General features: G+C 46.1%; 1 protein-coding gene and 1 pseudogene across 1 annotated transcript in view; one reads left to right on the top strand and one right to left on the bottom strand.

The window, feature by feature from the left end:
• Positions 1–3,647: 3,647 nt before the first annotated feature.
• Positions 3,648–4,772, bottom strand: LOC112613889 (annotated as a pseudogene).
• Positions 4,773–7,865: 3,093 nt separating this feature from the next.
• Positions 7,866–14,566, top strand: part of TNRC6A (trinucleotide repeat containing 6A) — a 216,031-nt gene continuing 209,330 nt past the window's right edge. Inside the window, exon 1 of the mRNA XM_025370328.1 lies at positions 7,866–8,142. The gene's annotated coding sequence lies outside the window, so the exon portion shown is untranslated. The remainder of the gene's footprint in view (positions 8,143–14,566) is intronic.

Below are 14,566 nucleotides of genomic sequence, written 5' to 3'. Positions count from 1 at the left end.
TTAGAGAGAAGGGTTTTACCATGTTGCCTAGGCTGGCCTCAAACTTCTGAGTTCAAGCAATCCTCCTACCTCAGCCTCCCAAAGAGCTGAGATCATATGCGGGAGCCACTGCGCCTGGTCAAAGTGTTTTTTTTTTTTTTTTTTTTTTTGGTTTGAGACGGAGTTTCACTCTTGTCGCCCAAGCTGGAGTGCAGTGGCATGATCTCGGCTCACTGCAACCTCTGCCTACCGGGTTCAAGGGATTCTCCTGCCTCAGCCTCCCGAGTAGCTGGGGTTACAAGTGCATGCCACCATGCCCAGCTAATTTTTTGTATTTTTAGTAGAACCAGAGTTTCACCATGTTAGCCAGGCTGGTCTTGAACTCCTAACCTCAGGTGATCCACCTGCCTTGGCCTCCCAAAGTGCGGGGATGATAGGCATGAGCCACCACACCTGGCCCAAAGTTCGTTTTTGAAGTTTGTTTGGCTGGACCAGATTTGGGTTTAGTCTAGGACTATTTTGGTCCCACCACTGAGGCAAAACGCTTCTGAGTATCCTACCTGATAGATACTGTGTGAATTATGAAGCTTGCCATTCTAGGGTAATGGGCAAAAATTGCTCCTGGCCATATGTTGCCTTCTAATCCTTTTGGGCAGGTCTTTTTCCAACATGCATGTGATGATCTGTACTCCGCTGAAGACTTGAGGGACACCCTCTGCAGATCTTGATCTCTATGCAGCTCTCTACTCTCCAGTACCTGCCCTACAAACTCTGTCTTCCTTGGCCTCCCTGGACTCCCAGCTCTGTCTCCTCCTCTCAGGGGGAACACCAGCCTCAGTTTAAAGTCCACCTCTCTGCACTGCAACTTGGAAATTTTCTCTAGGCAGTAATATGGGGCAATCATAGAGCTCACCTGGTTTGTTTCCCTTCTCTCACAGATCCCTGCCCTTTGTTATCTGATGTCCAATGTCTTAAAAACCGTTGTTGTTGTTGTTGTTGTTGTTGTTGTTGTTGTTTTGGGACAAAGTCTCTCTCTGTTGCCCAGGCTGGAGTGCAGTGGCACAATCTCAGCTCACTGCAGCCTCCGTCTCCTGGGTTTAATTGATTCTCCTGTCTCAGCCTCCCAAGTAGCTGGGACTGCAGGCAAAACCACCATGCCTGGCTAATTTTTTTGTATTTTTAATAGAGACGAGGTTTCACCACATTGGCCAGGCTGGTCTCGAACTCCTGACCTCAAGTGATCTGCCTGCGTCAGCCTCCCAAAGTGCTGGGATTACAGGCGTGAGCCACCATGCCCAGCCAAAACTGTTGTTTTATATATTTTATCTTGTTTGTTGTTGTGTCAGGGGAAAGAGTATACCCAGTTTCTGTCATGTCAACTTAATTGGAAGCAAAAGGCACTGCTTCTTTCTAAAAAGTTAAGCATAAAGTTTTATTAATAATCTCCATCTAGTTATTTTATTATATGAAATTTACAGGGGCATAATCCCCCTCTTTATTCTGTCTCCTAGTGCTTTGTAATTTATAACATGTTTTATGATTTTGGATTATAAACTCATGTGCAACAGGAACATAATCTGTGGGAACTCTGTGAGGTCTGGGCTTAGTGAACTTACCTCTAGATCGCTTTTATATTTGCCTCTCTGAGGCTCCTCTCTTTAATAATAAAATATGTTATTTCTTATTTTTGGTATTCCTGGACCATAAAAGTAATGTATGTTCAGACGTCAAAGTCACTTGAGAATAGGCCTTGGTTATTAATTATCATGGGAGTATTTTTTTTTCCTTGACCCAGAATTCAGGTCAAGTCACACAAGCTTCCGTGTTTCTCTGGGCTTAAAGGTGATCTTTTTTTGTTTGTTTGTTTCACCATGTATTAGTCAGGGTTCTCCAAAGAAATAGAATCAGTATGACAGAGAGAGATTGATTTATCATGAGGAATTGGCTCACACAATTATAGAGGCTCTGAAGTCTCACAGTCTGCTCTCTGCAAGCTGGAGATCCAGGGAAGCTGTGGGTGTAATCTGGTCCAAGTCCGAAAGCTTAAGAATGAGGGTAGTCCAGGGGCTGGACAAGACGAGGTGAGGTGTTCCAGCTCAAGGAGGCAGGCAAGAAGCAAAAGGGGAAAATTGCTCCTTCTACCACCTCCTTCCTCCACCACAGATGACCCTTTTGTTCTATTCAGATTGAATGATTTCCACCCACATTGAGGTGGGTGAGGACAATGTACTCTCCTGAGTCCATCAACTAAGAAATGTTAATCTCATCCATAAACATTCTCACAGACACATCTAGAAATAATGTCTAATCTGGGCACCCCGTGGCTAGTCAGTGTGACACATAAAATTTACCACCACACACATTTTCACTGAGGATACAGCACTTTAAGAGTCCCAAGCTAATGTGGAAGTTTCTACTCCTAGGCATAAGACTTTGTCTCCTGTACCTGCTTGGAGTTGCAACCCAGCCTCCCAAGGCTGCCATGTCCCTGCCAAGCACTAAATCCCCAGGGTGGATACAGCGTTAACTGGTGTGCCTCACTCTCTAGTTTTCTGGGGATTTTTTCTTCCCTTTTTAAAAATTATTATTATTAATTTTTTTTAGATAGTCTCGCTGTGTCTCCCAGGCTGGAGTGCAGTGGCATGATCTCTGCTCACTGCCACCTCTGCCTCCCCCAGGTTCAAGCAATTCTCCTGCCTCAGCCTCCTGAGTAGCTGAGATTACAGGCGCATGCCATCACACCTGGCTAATTTTTGTAATTTTAGTAGAGATGGGGTTTTGCCATGTTGGCTAGGCTGGTCTCGAACTTCTGGCCTCAAGTGATCTCCCCACCTTGGCCTCCCAAAGTGCTGGGATTACAGGTGTGAGCCACTGTAGCTGGCCGTTTTTTTAAATTAATAACCTGTTTTTATTATACCAGTAACACCAACTCCTTGTAGGAGAACAGATGAGCCAAAAGAAGAAGTAATTGTTAATTTCTGTTTATATACGACCAGGGCAAGACTTACTAAATAGTCAAAACCCAACAGATGTTGGCGAGGATGCGGAGAAAAGGGGGGCACTCACACATTATTGGCGGGAATGCAAATCAGTACAACCTCTATGACAAACCGCATGGAGATTTCTCAAAGAACGAAAAATAGAACTATCATTCGACCCAGGAATGCCACCACTGGGTATCCACCCAAAGGAAAAGAAATCATTGTATCCAAAAGATACCTGCACTTGTATGCCTATCACAGCACAGTTCACAATAGCAAAGACCTGGAATCAATCCAATGTCCATCCATGGGTGATTGGATAAAAAAATATATGGTACATGTACACGATGGGATACTACTCAGACATTAAAAAAAGAATAAAATCATGTTTTATTGCAGCAACATGGGTGGAACTGGAGGCCATTATTTTAAGTGAAATAACTCAGAAACAGAAAGTCCAACACCACCCATTCCCACTTACAAGTGGGAGTTAAACAATGTGTACACAGGATCATGGAGTGTGGAATAAGAGACACTGCAGACTTGAAAAGGTGGGAGGGTGGGAGGGCCTGAGGGATGAGAAATTACCTTTTGGATACAATGTACAGTATTTGGGTGATGGGCACACTAAAAGCCTAGACCGCTACTATACAATATATCCATGTGACAAAACTGCACTTGTACCTCCTAAATCCGCAAAAATAAAAACTCAAATACTTTTCTAAAAGAACATTTAAGGACACTTGGTTTAGGCAAGTACAATTTAATTAACTATGTAGTTTCAGCATACTCCTATTATTACAATTCATGTAATAGCAAAGATATACATGATACATAGAGTGAACAGTGCCTCTCTCCCTCTAAATCTTAGGTCATGAGAGCATTATCAAGGCTTCAGAAGGAAAACTTTCTCATACACTGTATTCTTTTTTGAGACAGAGTCTTGCTTTGTTGCCCAGGCTGGAGTGCAGTGGCACCATCTCAGCTCACTGCAACCTCCGCCTCCCGGATTCAAGTGATTTTCGTGCCTCAGTCTCGCAAGTGACTGGGATTACAGGAACGCACCACGACTGGCTAATTTTTGTGTTTTTGGTAGAGACGGGGTTTCACTGTGTTGCCCAGGCTGGCCTCAAACTTGACCTCAAGTGATCCACCCACTTCAGCCTACCAAAGTGTTGGGATTACAGGTGTGAGCCACTGCAACTGGCCGGAAAATTTTCTCATACACTGTATTCTTAGCGCCCTGTTTTTCTATCAGCTCCTTTGCCTTAGAAATAGAGACATTCATTGCATCTTCCTTCGACAACCCTTTATGGAGGTTCCATGCTTCCCATTTGGCCTTGCTCTTTAAATCCAGCATTCCAGGATACTCAATATTAATGTCTCCAATTATAGCTTGTTTGTTAAGTCCACAGGGTTTTCTCAGTTCTTTATTATCTGTTTTTTGTTTGTTTGTTTGTTTGAGATGGAGTCTCACTCTGTCGCCCAGGCTGGAGTGCAGTGGCACGATCTTGGCTCGCTGCAACTTCCGCCTCCCGGGTTCAAGCAATTTTGCTGCCTCAGTCTCCCATGTAGCTGGGATTACAGGCGCCCACCACCACGCGCAGCTAATTTTTGCATTTTCAGTAGAGATGGAGTTTTACCATGTTGGCTGGGCTGGTCTCGAACTCCTGACCTCAGATGATCCACCCACCTTGGCCTCCCAAAGTGCTGGGATTCCAGGCGTGAGCCACCGTGCCTGACCCATCATCTGGTCTTGTTTGTAGCTTCCTCACGTCTTCTGCAGCCTTGTTGATCAGCTTGCAGTGCCATGGTGGCGGTGGCCACACTGCTGCTTCTGTCCTGGCACTCCCTTCTTCCCTTTCTGAGAGCTCAGCTACACACTTAAAAGAATAGTGGTTATTTTTTATCCAGAATTCCTTTATGATTATTTGGTCTTTCATATTTGGTACCCCATATTGTCAGAAATGGAATTTTTCCAGTTACTTCTTTTTTGTTTCTTTGTTTTTGAGAGAGGGTCTCACTGTGCTGCCCAGGCTGATCTGGAACTCCTGGGTTCAAGTGCTCCTGCCTCAGTCTTCTGGAGTAGCTGGGACGATGGGCTTGCACCACCGTGCACAGTTAAGATTACTTCTTGGCCGGGTGCAGTGGCTCACGCCTGTAATCCTAGCACTTTGGAAGGCCGTGGCAGGTGGATCATGAGGTCAGGAGACCGAGACCTTCCTGGCTAACGCTGTGAAACCCCGTCTCTACTAAAACTACAAAAATATTAGCCAGGCATGGTGGCGTGCACCTGTAGTACCAGCTGCTGGGGAGGCTGAGGCAGGAGAATGGCATGAACCCGGGAGGCGGAGCTTGAGCCGAGATCACACCACTGCACTCCAGCCTGGGCGACAGAGCAAGACTCCATCTCAAAAAAAAAAAAAAAGAAAAGAAAAAAAAGAAAAACATTGCTTCTTAACCTGTTATCATCAGACTTGCACCTCCACAACTTTACAAATGCTGTTCTTCAAATACAATTCGTAACTGGAGCAACTGCCAAATTCCATGGGTGCTATTTCAGTTAGGATGAGCTCCAACCACAAGCGATGAAATATGAAAAATCAACCATAAAAATGCTTGATTTTTCTAACATAGGTGGTCGCAGGGTCAGTTTGGCAACTCACTTCTGTTGATAACTTATGTTTATCTGTCCTTCCACTCTGCCATCCCCAGAATGTCAGTGATAATTATCACCTCATCGTCACATGCCTCCCATGACTACATCAGAGTAGCAAAAGGTGGCCCAGGCAGGTGGCTGAGAGAGGTCTGTGAGGAAGAAGTCCTTTTCTTGCTTGCCACCTTTTGCTACTTTGCTACTTTTTTTTTCATCTCATCATTTTCAAATAAACTCAGTCATCCTGGGTGATTTTCTGTGCTTCAGATTTACAATAAGTCAAGTTAAAGATTTTTTCTCTTGTTGCCTTTCTTCTCCCTACCATTGATACTAAACTCTGATGCTCACTCGAATAATCAAACACACAAATCGTGCAGACTGCTTTCCTTTGGAGACAGATAGTGTGATTTGCTGACACGCTGCAGCTGGGGGCCTTTTTGAGCAACGGAGGATTGTGGTGTTTTTTGTTTCGTTTGTTTGTTTTTAGACAGAGTCTCGCTCTATTGCCCAGGTTGGAGTGCAGTGGTGCGACCTCTGCCTCCCGGGTTCAAGAGATTCTTCTGCCTCAGCCTCCTGAGTAGCTGGGATTACAGTTAGCCGAGATTGTGCCACTGCACTCCAGCCTGCGCAACAGAGTGAGACTCTGTCAAAAAACGAAACAAAACAAAAACACCACAGTCTTCCTTTGCTCAAAAAGGCCCCCACCTGCAGAGTGCCGGCAAATCACACTATCTGTCTCCAAAGGAAAGCAGTCTGCACGATTTCTTTACTTGTTTGATTATTCGAGTGAGCATCAGAGATTCGTATCAATAGTAGGGAGGAGAAAGCCAACAAGAAAAACAAATCTTTAACTTGACTTATTGTAAATCTGAAGCAGAGAAAAGTCACCCAGGTGACTGAGTTTATTTGAAAGTGACGAGATGAAGTTTCCTACATTGGGCAGAATAGGGAAGTGGGGCGGGAGGTAGAAGTGAAGTTCAGGTTTGGACTAATAGAGGATTCACATCTTTGCGCACTTGCGTTTGTGTGACTCGGGAATTTTGCATCTGCCAGATCTGTTTGTGAATCTGTTGCCTCTAACAGACGACAGGCACCTCAACGACAGAGATGTGGCTTTATGCATTTCTTTAACATGTCTTCCCTCCCTTCCATCTTTCTCAGTGCCTAGTACAAGACCTGCAGCATGCTAGGTGCTCTACAAAAATATTTGTTTAATAAAAGATTGAGTGAATGAAAACATGAGCAAAGGAGGCTACTACAATGGGAAGAAACAAACTCAACCAATTTTTTTTTTTTTTTTTGAGACAGAGTCTCGCTCTGCAACTTCCACCGCTGGATTCAAGCAATTCTCCTGCCTCAGCCTCTCAGGTAGCTGGGATTACAGGTGTGCACCACCATGCCCAGCTAATTTTTTATACTTTTAGTAAAGATGGGATTTCACCATGTTGGGCAGGCTGGTCTTGAACTCCTGACCTCAGGTGATCCACTCGCCTTGGCCTCCCAAAATGCTGGGATTACAGGTGTGAGCCACTGCACCCGGCCAAACCCAACTGATTTTTCAATCGATTTAAATGTATCCTGATTAAGGGAAGAAATGGAGAAATGTACATATGCATGAGAGAGAGAGAGAGAGAGAGATTGAGAGAGAGAGAGAGAGACAGAGGAAACCTCTACAGACAGAACAGAGCTATGATCACTAAGTAAAACAGAGGCAGCCTAATCAGATACCCAGACGGGGCCCCACCTGACTCCTACTGCAGCTGGGGGGTGGAGGGACTAGAAGGTTCAGCTGGAGTGGTCTCCCCTTCTGCAGCTCCAGTCTCCCCACCTCCAACCCCTACTCCCACTGCCCTGTGAGGAGGCTTGGAAGCTGTGGGGAGGGGAGGCAGCCGAGTTGGGCTTCTAGAACGAGGCAAGATGGTATGAGCTCAAACGCCCTGCAATTGCTGGAGCAACAGTGGCGACACTTGAGTTATTCACAAAGGCTGGAATTCAAATGAGGCTGGCACCGCTCCAAGTCGCAGTAGCTTAGGAGGAGAGAGAAAGGCACATTAACTATTCATCAAGATCTTCGCGTTGCATGGGCTCTGAGGGTTCTCCATCTGCGTCCCTCCCTCTGTCACTGACTAGGGGTGGGGGGCGGGGGGTCCTCCAGAAGCACTTCATCTGTCAGTCTGTGAGCGGGGGCTGGGGGTGGGGGCTTGAAGTTAGGCAGATTTATCTCATCACATGATGGGGGACCTGTATCATGTGATGGCTCCGGTGATGTTGGAGGCGGCATGTGACTCCCAGGGCTACGTGGGTTCAAAAACAATTTAAATACAAAAACACAAGCAGGTTCCCCTCCTCTCCTTTGCCTTTGGTCTGGCTCTCCCCGTCGCTGGGTTCGGTGCCTGACTGAATGGAAAACCCGTCGTCTTGCAGCCACTAACCTGTGAGCGCCGGGTACCTGGAGACCAGGCCCCTCTGCTGGGGGCCCCCAGGAGCGGTGCCCCATCATTTTGCAGCCCACTGACTCCCAGCCTGGTAAGTTACTGCACACTTTCAGCAATTATCTGCGAAGCTGTCCTCAACTGCCTCATTAGCATGCGCAGGGCACCCTCACTGGGCACGTTGGAAGGGAAGTGCCTGCCGGCTCTGGGGAGCTGCGGCTCTCGGGCCCTGCCAAACAGACGCAGCCTTCCTAGGGAGCAGCGCTGCGCTGGCTCTGCTTGGGTGGAAGGAGCTTCTCCTTCGCTGTCCTTCCTCTCCCTTCCCAGCTCATCTTATTCCCAGCCTCTCCTCTATCTTACTCCTCCTAATCTCCCTCACCTCTCACCTTCCCCCTCCCCACCCCCTCCCCTCATTTTTTTTTTTTTAATTTTTTTTTTTTTTTTTTTTTTTTTTTTTTTTGAGACAGAATCTTGCTCTGTCGCCCAGGCTGGAGTGCAGTGGCGCAATCTCGGCTCACTGCAACCTCTGCCTCCGAGGTTCAAGCGATTCTCCTGCCTCAGCCTCCCGAGTAGCTGGGATTACAGGCGCCCACCACCACGCCCGTCTAATTTTTTTGTATTTTTAGTAGAGATGGGGTTTCACCATGTTGGCCAGGTTGGTCTCGAACTCTTGACCTCCAGTGATCTCCCCGCCTTGGCCTCCCAAAGAGCTGGGATTACAGGCGTCAACCCCTGAACCCGGCTGGATTTTCTTTTTTATTCACGCACCTTTCTGTCTCCCACTGATTTTATTAGGAGTTCCTCTCATCCTCTCACCTCACTTTTTAAAATTATTTTTTTTTGATAGCTAGATTTTTGTCCTTTCTATCCAGAACCTGAAAGAACAGCTTCTAAGGACTTGGTGATTGGAAATGTACCTTCTAAAAAAAATTCTTTTTTCACTAAGTGTAGAGTGCCCAGTTCCTGTTGTGTGTACACGCGTGCCAGTATGTGTTAAGGGAGATGGATACATTGCTTGGGGCGATCAGAACTGTTTCCTGGGAGGTGGTTTCTTGGCTCCACACCCCCGCTCGGCGAGGGAATGATCAAGTGATAGGAGGCATAGTTACAGCAGTCAGGAGACAAGGCACTCACACCCCAAACGTCTGACTCTCTGTGGCAGAAACCAGGGCTCAAAGCAGGAGCAAAAAAAATCTAGCGCTGGATGCTCAGAGATGCGTTCGGGCGTTGAGAGGCATCTGGTAGAGCCGGCTCCGGCTCCGAGTTTGAGGCCACACCTTTGCAGAATGAGGCAGCGTGTGAGTGATTTAGTTTAATGTAATTGCAGTGGAGATGGACAGGGAGAGGACAGATTAGAATAATGTTTAAGGGATAGAAATAACAAGTCTTGCAGATGTATTACATATATTAGTTGAACCACGAGGAAGCCAAATGTGAATTTTAAAATCATGGCAGTGGCTGGACACAGTGGCTCACACCTGTAATCCCAGCACTTTGGGAGGCTGAGGCAGGCAGATCACCTGAGGTCAGGAGTTCGAGACCAGCCTGGCCAACATAGCACAACCCCCGTCTCTACTAAAAATACAAAAATTAGCCAAGCATCGTGGCGCACATCTGTAATCCCAGCTACTCGGGAGGCTGAAGCACGAGAATCACTTGAGCCCAGGAGGCAGAGGTTGCAGTGAGCCGAGATCAGGCCACTTCACTCCAGCCTGGGCAACAGAGCACAATTCCATCTCAATAAAATAAAATAAAGTAAAGTAAAGTAAATCATGGCAGTATCTGTAGCCCCAGAGAAAGGAGATGGTGGCTGTGTCAAAAGCTTTTGATTCACTGTCATCTGAGCTGTATCAACATCTGTTCAGCAAGAAACTTTTAACAACGACAGAGTAGAATCTGCCCAGTGACTCAGTGAGAGGGTGCTATTTCTATCCCCATTTCCAGTAAGGTCTTCTCTTCTCACAGGGTTTTTTGGGAATGACTTGGAGTCTTTTGAGATTGTTCCCTGTAAGGAAATTTGGGCCATATGGAACTCAATGCCTTCAGTGTTCTAGGCAAGGCAAGAGCACCTGCAAAGGCCTCCAGGCAGGAAGTCTGGGGCTTATTTGGGAAACAGAAGGGAGATGATTTAATTTAAAGTAATTGCAGTGGGCCCGGCATGGCGGCTCACACCTATAATCCCAGCACTTTGGGAGAACGAGGCGGGTGGATCACCTGAGGTCAGAAGTTCAAGACTAGCCTGGCCAACATGGTGAAACCCTGTCTCTACTAAAAATACAAAAATTAGCCGGGGGTGGTGGCAGGTACCCGTAATTCCAGCTACTCAGGAGACTGAGGCAAGAGAATTGCTTGAACCCAGGAAGCGGAAGTTGCAGTGAGCCAAGATCGCCCCACTGCACTCCAGCCTGGGCGACAGAGTGAGACTCTGTCTCAACAAAATAAATAAATAAATAAGTAATTTTTAAAATAAAGTAATTGCAGGGGAGATGGAAAGAGAGTGGACAGATGAGAATAATGTGTAAGAGGTAGAAATAACGAGTCTTGCTGCTGGATCACATAGAGTAGTTGAAGTAAAGGGACATATTAGAGAAGGCTCACAGGTTGGTAATGCCATGTACTAAGATGGAAAGAAAGAGTAGGAGAGGAGAAGAATATTTTGTCAGGGGAGAGGGCAGGAAGATGTCAACCTTTCCGTGCTGAGCCCAGTAGACTTCAGATCCCGTGAGACATCCAGAAAGATATACCCTAGACAGTGGGATATGCTCAAAGAGGCTTAGACTTGATATGTAAGTTTGGAGACCAGCTGAGATCACTTAGAGAGCGTAAAGAGAGAAATCAAGGAGGAGTGAGACTGGAACTCCAGGCTGCCCACCGTTTAGAAATCAGAGAATGGAGGCATCCAGGCAGGAGGTGGAAAGAGGAGGAAAATCAGAGTATGGGCTCATGAAGCCAAGAGGGCAGAATATTTCAGGAAGGAGAAAGTGACCAGCCAGGTCGAATGTTGCTGAGATGCTGAATAAAATCATCTTGGAGAGGGGAAATGAACATTCTTTTTTTTTTTTTTTGAGACAGAGTCTTGCTCTGTCACCCAGGCTGGTGTGCAGTGGTGCGATCTCGGCTCACTGCAACCTCCGCCTCCCAGGTTCAAGCAATTCTCCTGCCTCAGCCTCCCGAGTAGCTGGGACTACAGGCGCCTGCCAACATGCCCGGCTAATTTTTTGTATTTTTAGTGGAGACGGGGTTTCACCATGTTAGCCAAGATGGTCTCGATCTCCTGACCTCGTGAGCCACCCACCTGGGCCTCCCAAAGTGCTGGGATTATTACAGGCGTGAGCCACCGCGCCCGACCCAGAAATGAACATTCTAAAGTGAGCAGAGGGTTGCCAGGCAGAGCAGAGTGCTTACTGAGAACGCAGAGGATGTGTTTCAAGTTGTAGCTGGGTGTACTGGCTCATGTCTGTAATTCCAGCTACTCAGGAGGCTGAGGTAAGAGGATCCCTTGACGCCAGGAGTATGAGACAAGCATGGGTAACATAAAAAGTAACGCATCCACCCACCCCCCACACACATACCCCTACACGCGCTAAACCTTTTTATTTAATTAGCCAGGTATGGTAGCACAAATGCAATCCCAGCACTTTGGGAGGCTGAGACAGGAAGATTACTTAAGGCCAGAAATTAGAAACAAGCCTGGGCAACATAGCAAGACCCCATCTCTAAATTTACTTTTTAATTAGCCAGGCATAGTAGCACATGCCTGTAGTCCCAGCTACTCAGGAGACTGAAGTGGGAGGATCACCTGAGCTCAGGAGTTCTAGATGAGCCTGGCCAACATGGTGAAACCTGTCTCTACTAAAAATACAAAAATTAGCCAGGCGTGGTGGCAGACACCTGTAATCCCAGCTACTCAGGAGGCTGAGGCACAAGAATCGCTTGATCCCAGGAGGCAGAGGTTGCAGTGAGCTGAGATCGCACCACTGCACTCCAGCCTGGGGGACACAGTGAGACTCTCTCAAAAAAAAAAAAAAAAAAAAAAGGAAAGAAAACAAAAATATTGTTTAAAAGGTATTGCTTAACTCCTAAATACATAAGGGAAGGTAGTTCTCTTTTGCTTATTAATTTTTTTAGGAGAAAAAGGCATACAAATTTATAAATGTTCATAAACACAGAAGCCATGCAAAATATGAGATTCTGTTATTTCTATCTTGACGACAGTCAGAAAATGTACTCTATATGGTTTTATTCTTTGACATTTGTTAAGATACTCCTTTTGACCCAGCATATGGTCAGTGTGGGTAAAGTTTCCATATGCACTTGAAAATAATGTGTATGGCCGGACGTAGTGGTTCACGCCTGTAATCCCAGCACTTTGGGAGGCTGAGGCGGGTGGATCACCTGAGGTCAGGAGTTCAAGACCAGCCTGGCCAACATGGTGAAACCCCATCTCTACTGAAAATACAAAAAATTAGCTGGACATGGTAGCACATGCCTATAATCCCAGCTACTCAGGAGCCTGAGGCAGGAGAATCGCTTGAACCCTGGTGGCAGAGGTTGCAGTGAGCCAAGATCACGCCATTGCACTCCAGCCTGGGCAACAGAGTGAGACTCCACCTCAAAAAAAAAAAAAAAAAAAGTGTATTCTGCAATTGTTGGGTATAAAGTTTTACATATGTTAGGCCAAACTTACTAGCCATATTATACAAGTCTTCTGTAACCTTCTTGATCTTTTGTGTGTGTGCTTATTTTCTCAGTAAGAGACAGAAATGTGCCAAAATCTTAACTGTAAGTATAGATTTATCTATTAGTGTTTTTTTGAGCTTTTTTTTTTTTTGGCAGGTGGTGGGGATGGAGTCCCACTCTGTTGCCCAGGCTGGAGTGCAGTGGTGCAATCATAGCTCATGGCAGCCTCCCACTTCTGGGCTCAGGTGATCCTCCTATACCAGCCTCCCAAGTAGCTGAGACTACAGGTGTGTGTCACCACACTCGGCTAATTTTTAAAACATTTTTTTGTAAAGACCGGGTCTCACTTACATTGCCCAGGCTGATCTTGAACTCCTGGGCAATCCTCCCACCTCAGCCTCCCAAAGTGCTGGGGTTACAGGCATGAGCCACCACACCTGGCCAAGATAATTTAATAATCCTAATGCCTAGTGTGATTGTGTGATTAAGAATTATGCTTCTTGGCCGGGCGCGGTGGCTCAAGCCTGTAATCCCAGCACTTTGGGAGGCCGAGACGGGCGGATCATGAGGTCAGGAGATCGAGACCATCCTGGCTGACACGGTGAAACCCCGTCTCTACTAAAAAATAGAAAAAACTACCCGGGTGAGGTGGCGGGCGTCTGTAGTCCCAGCTACTCGGGAGGCTGAGGCAGGAGAATGGCGTAAACCCGGGAGGCGGAGCTTGCAGTGAGCTGAGATCCGGCCACTGCACTCCAGCCTGGGCGACAAAGCAAGACTCCGTCTCAAAAAAAAACCAAAAAGAATTATGCTTCTTTTATTGCTTCTTGGCCTTTTGGCTAAGATTAAATATGAAGAAATAGGCTTATTTTATTAATTGTATTATTTATACAACAAACTTATACAGCACTTGCCATGTGTCAAGTAGGTTATTACTAAAAGCTCATGTAATCCTCATGACAACCCCAGGAACTAGGCATTGATATTATACCCATTGCAGAGATGAGGAAACTAAGGCATGGAGAGACTAAATAACTCACCCAGAGTCACATGCCTTGTAAGTGGTCGAGCCAGGCTACGTTACCTCTTCTCTGTTCTTCAGCTACGCCTGCTGAGAATGAAACAGTTCACATCCACAGATGAGGAGAGCATCCATCCTATCCCCTGCACAGTTCTGGAGATGTGTTGAAGACATTTGATTTTATCTATGCCTTTTAATTTCAATTAATTTTTTATTTTATTTATTTATTTATTTTGAGACAGAGTCTCACTCTGTCGCCCAGGCTGGAGTGCAGTGGCGCGATCTCAGCTCATAACCTCTGCCTCCCAGGTCCAGGCAATTCTCGTGCTTCAGCCATCTTAGTAACTGGAATTACAGGCATGCGGCACCACACTTGGCTAATTTTTGTGTTTTTTTATTTGTTTGTTTGTTTGTTTTGGTAGAGATGGGGTTTTGCCATGTTGCCCAGACTGATCTTGAACTCCCAGCCTCAAGTGATCTGGCCGCATCAGCTTCCCAAAGTGCTAGGGTTACTGGCGTGAGCCACTGAGCCCAGTCTATGCTTTCTTCAAGGCTGTGACAGAGCTGCCCTCTGTTAGGAGTAATTACAGAAAATATCAATTGAACACTTTGCATGTGCCAGCCACTGAGCTAGGTATTTTGCCTAGTGGTATAACCTATTTTCTAAACAGTACCCTAGTCATAGTAGGCCCTCGGTAACTATTTGTCAAATAAATGTGGAATGATTTTAATCCCCATAGCTTTATGGTGTAAATATAATTATGATTCCTGTTTTATTGGTGATACAACTGAGGCTCCAAGCAGTTGACTTGCCTAGTGA

Source organism: Theropithecus gelada, chromosome 20 (genome assembly GCF_003255815.1).
Source record: "Theropithecus gelada isolate Dixy chromosome 20, Tgel_1.0, whole genome shotgun sequence".
NCBI lineage: Eukaryota > Metazoa > Chordata > Mammalia > Primates > Cercopithecidae > Theropithecus > Theropithecus gelada.
This window is presented reverse-complemented; position numbering and strand designations above follow the sequence as displayed.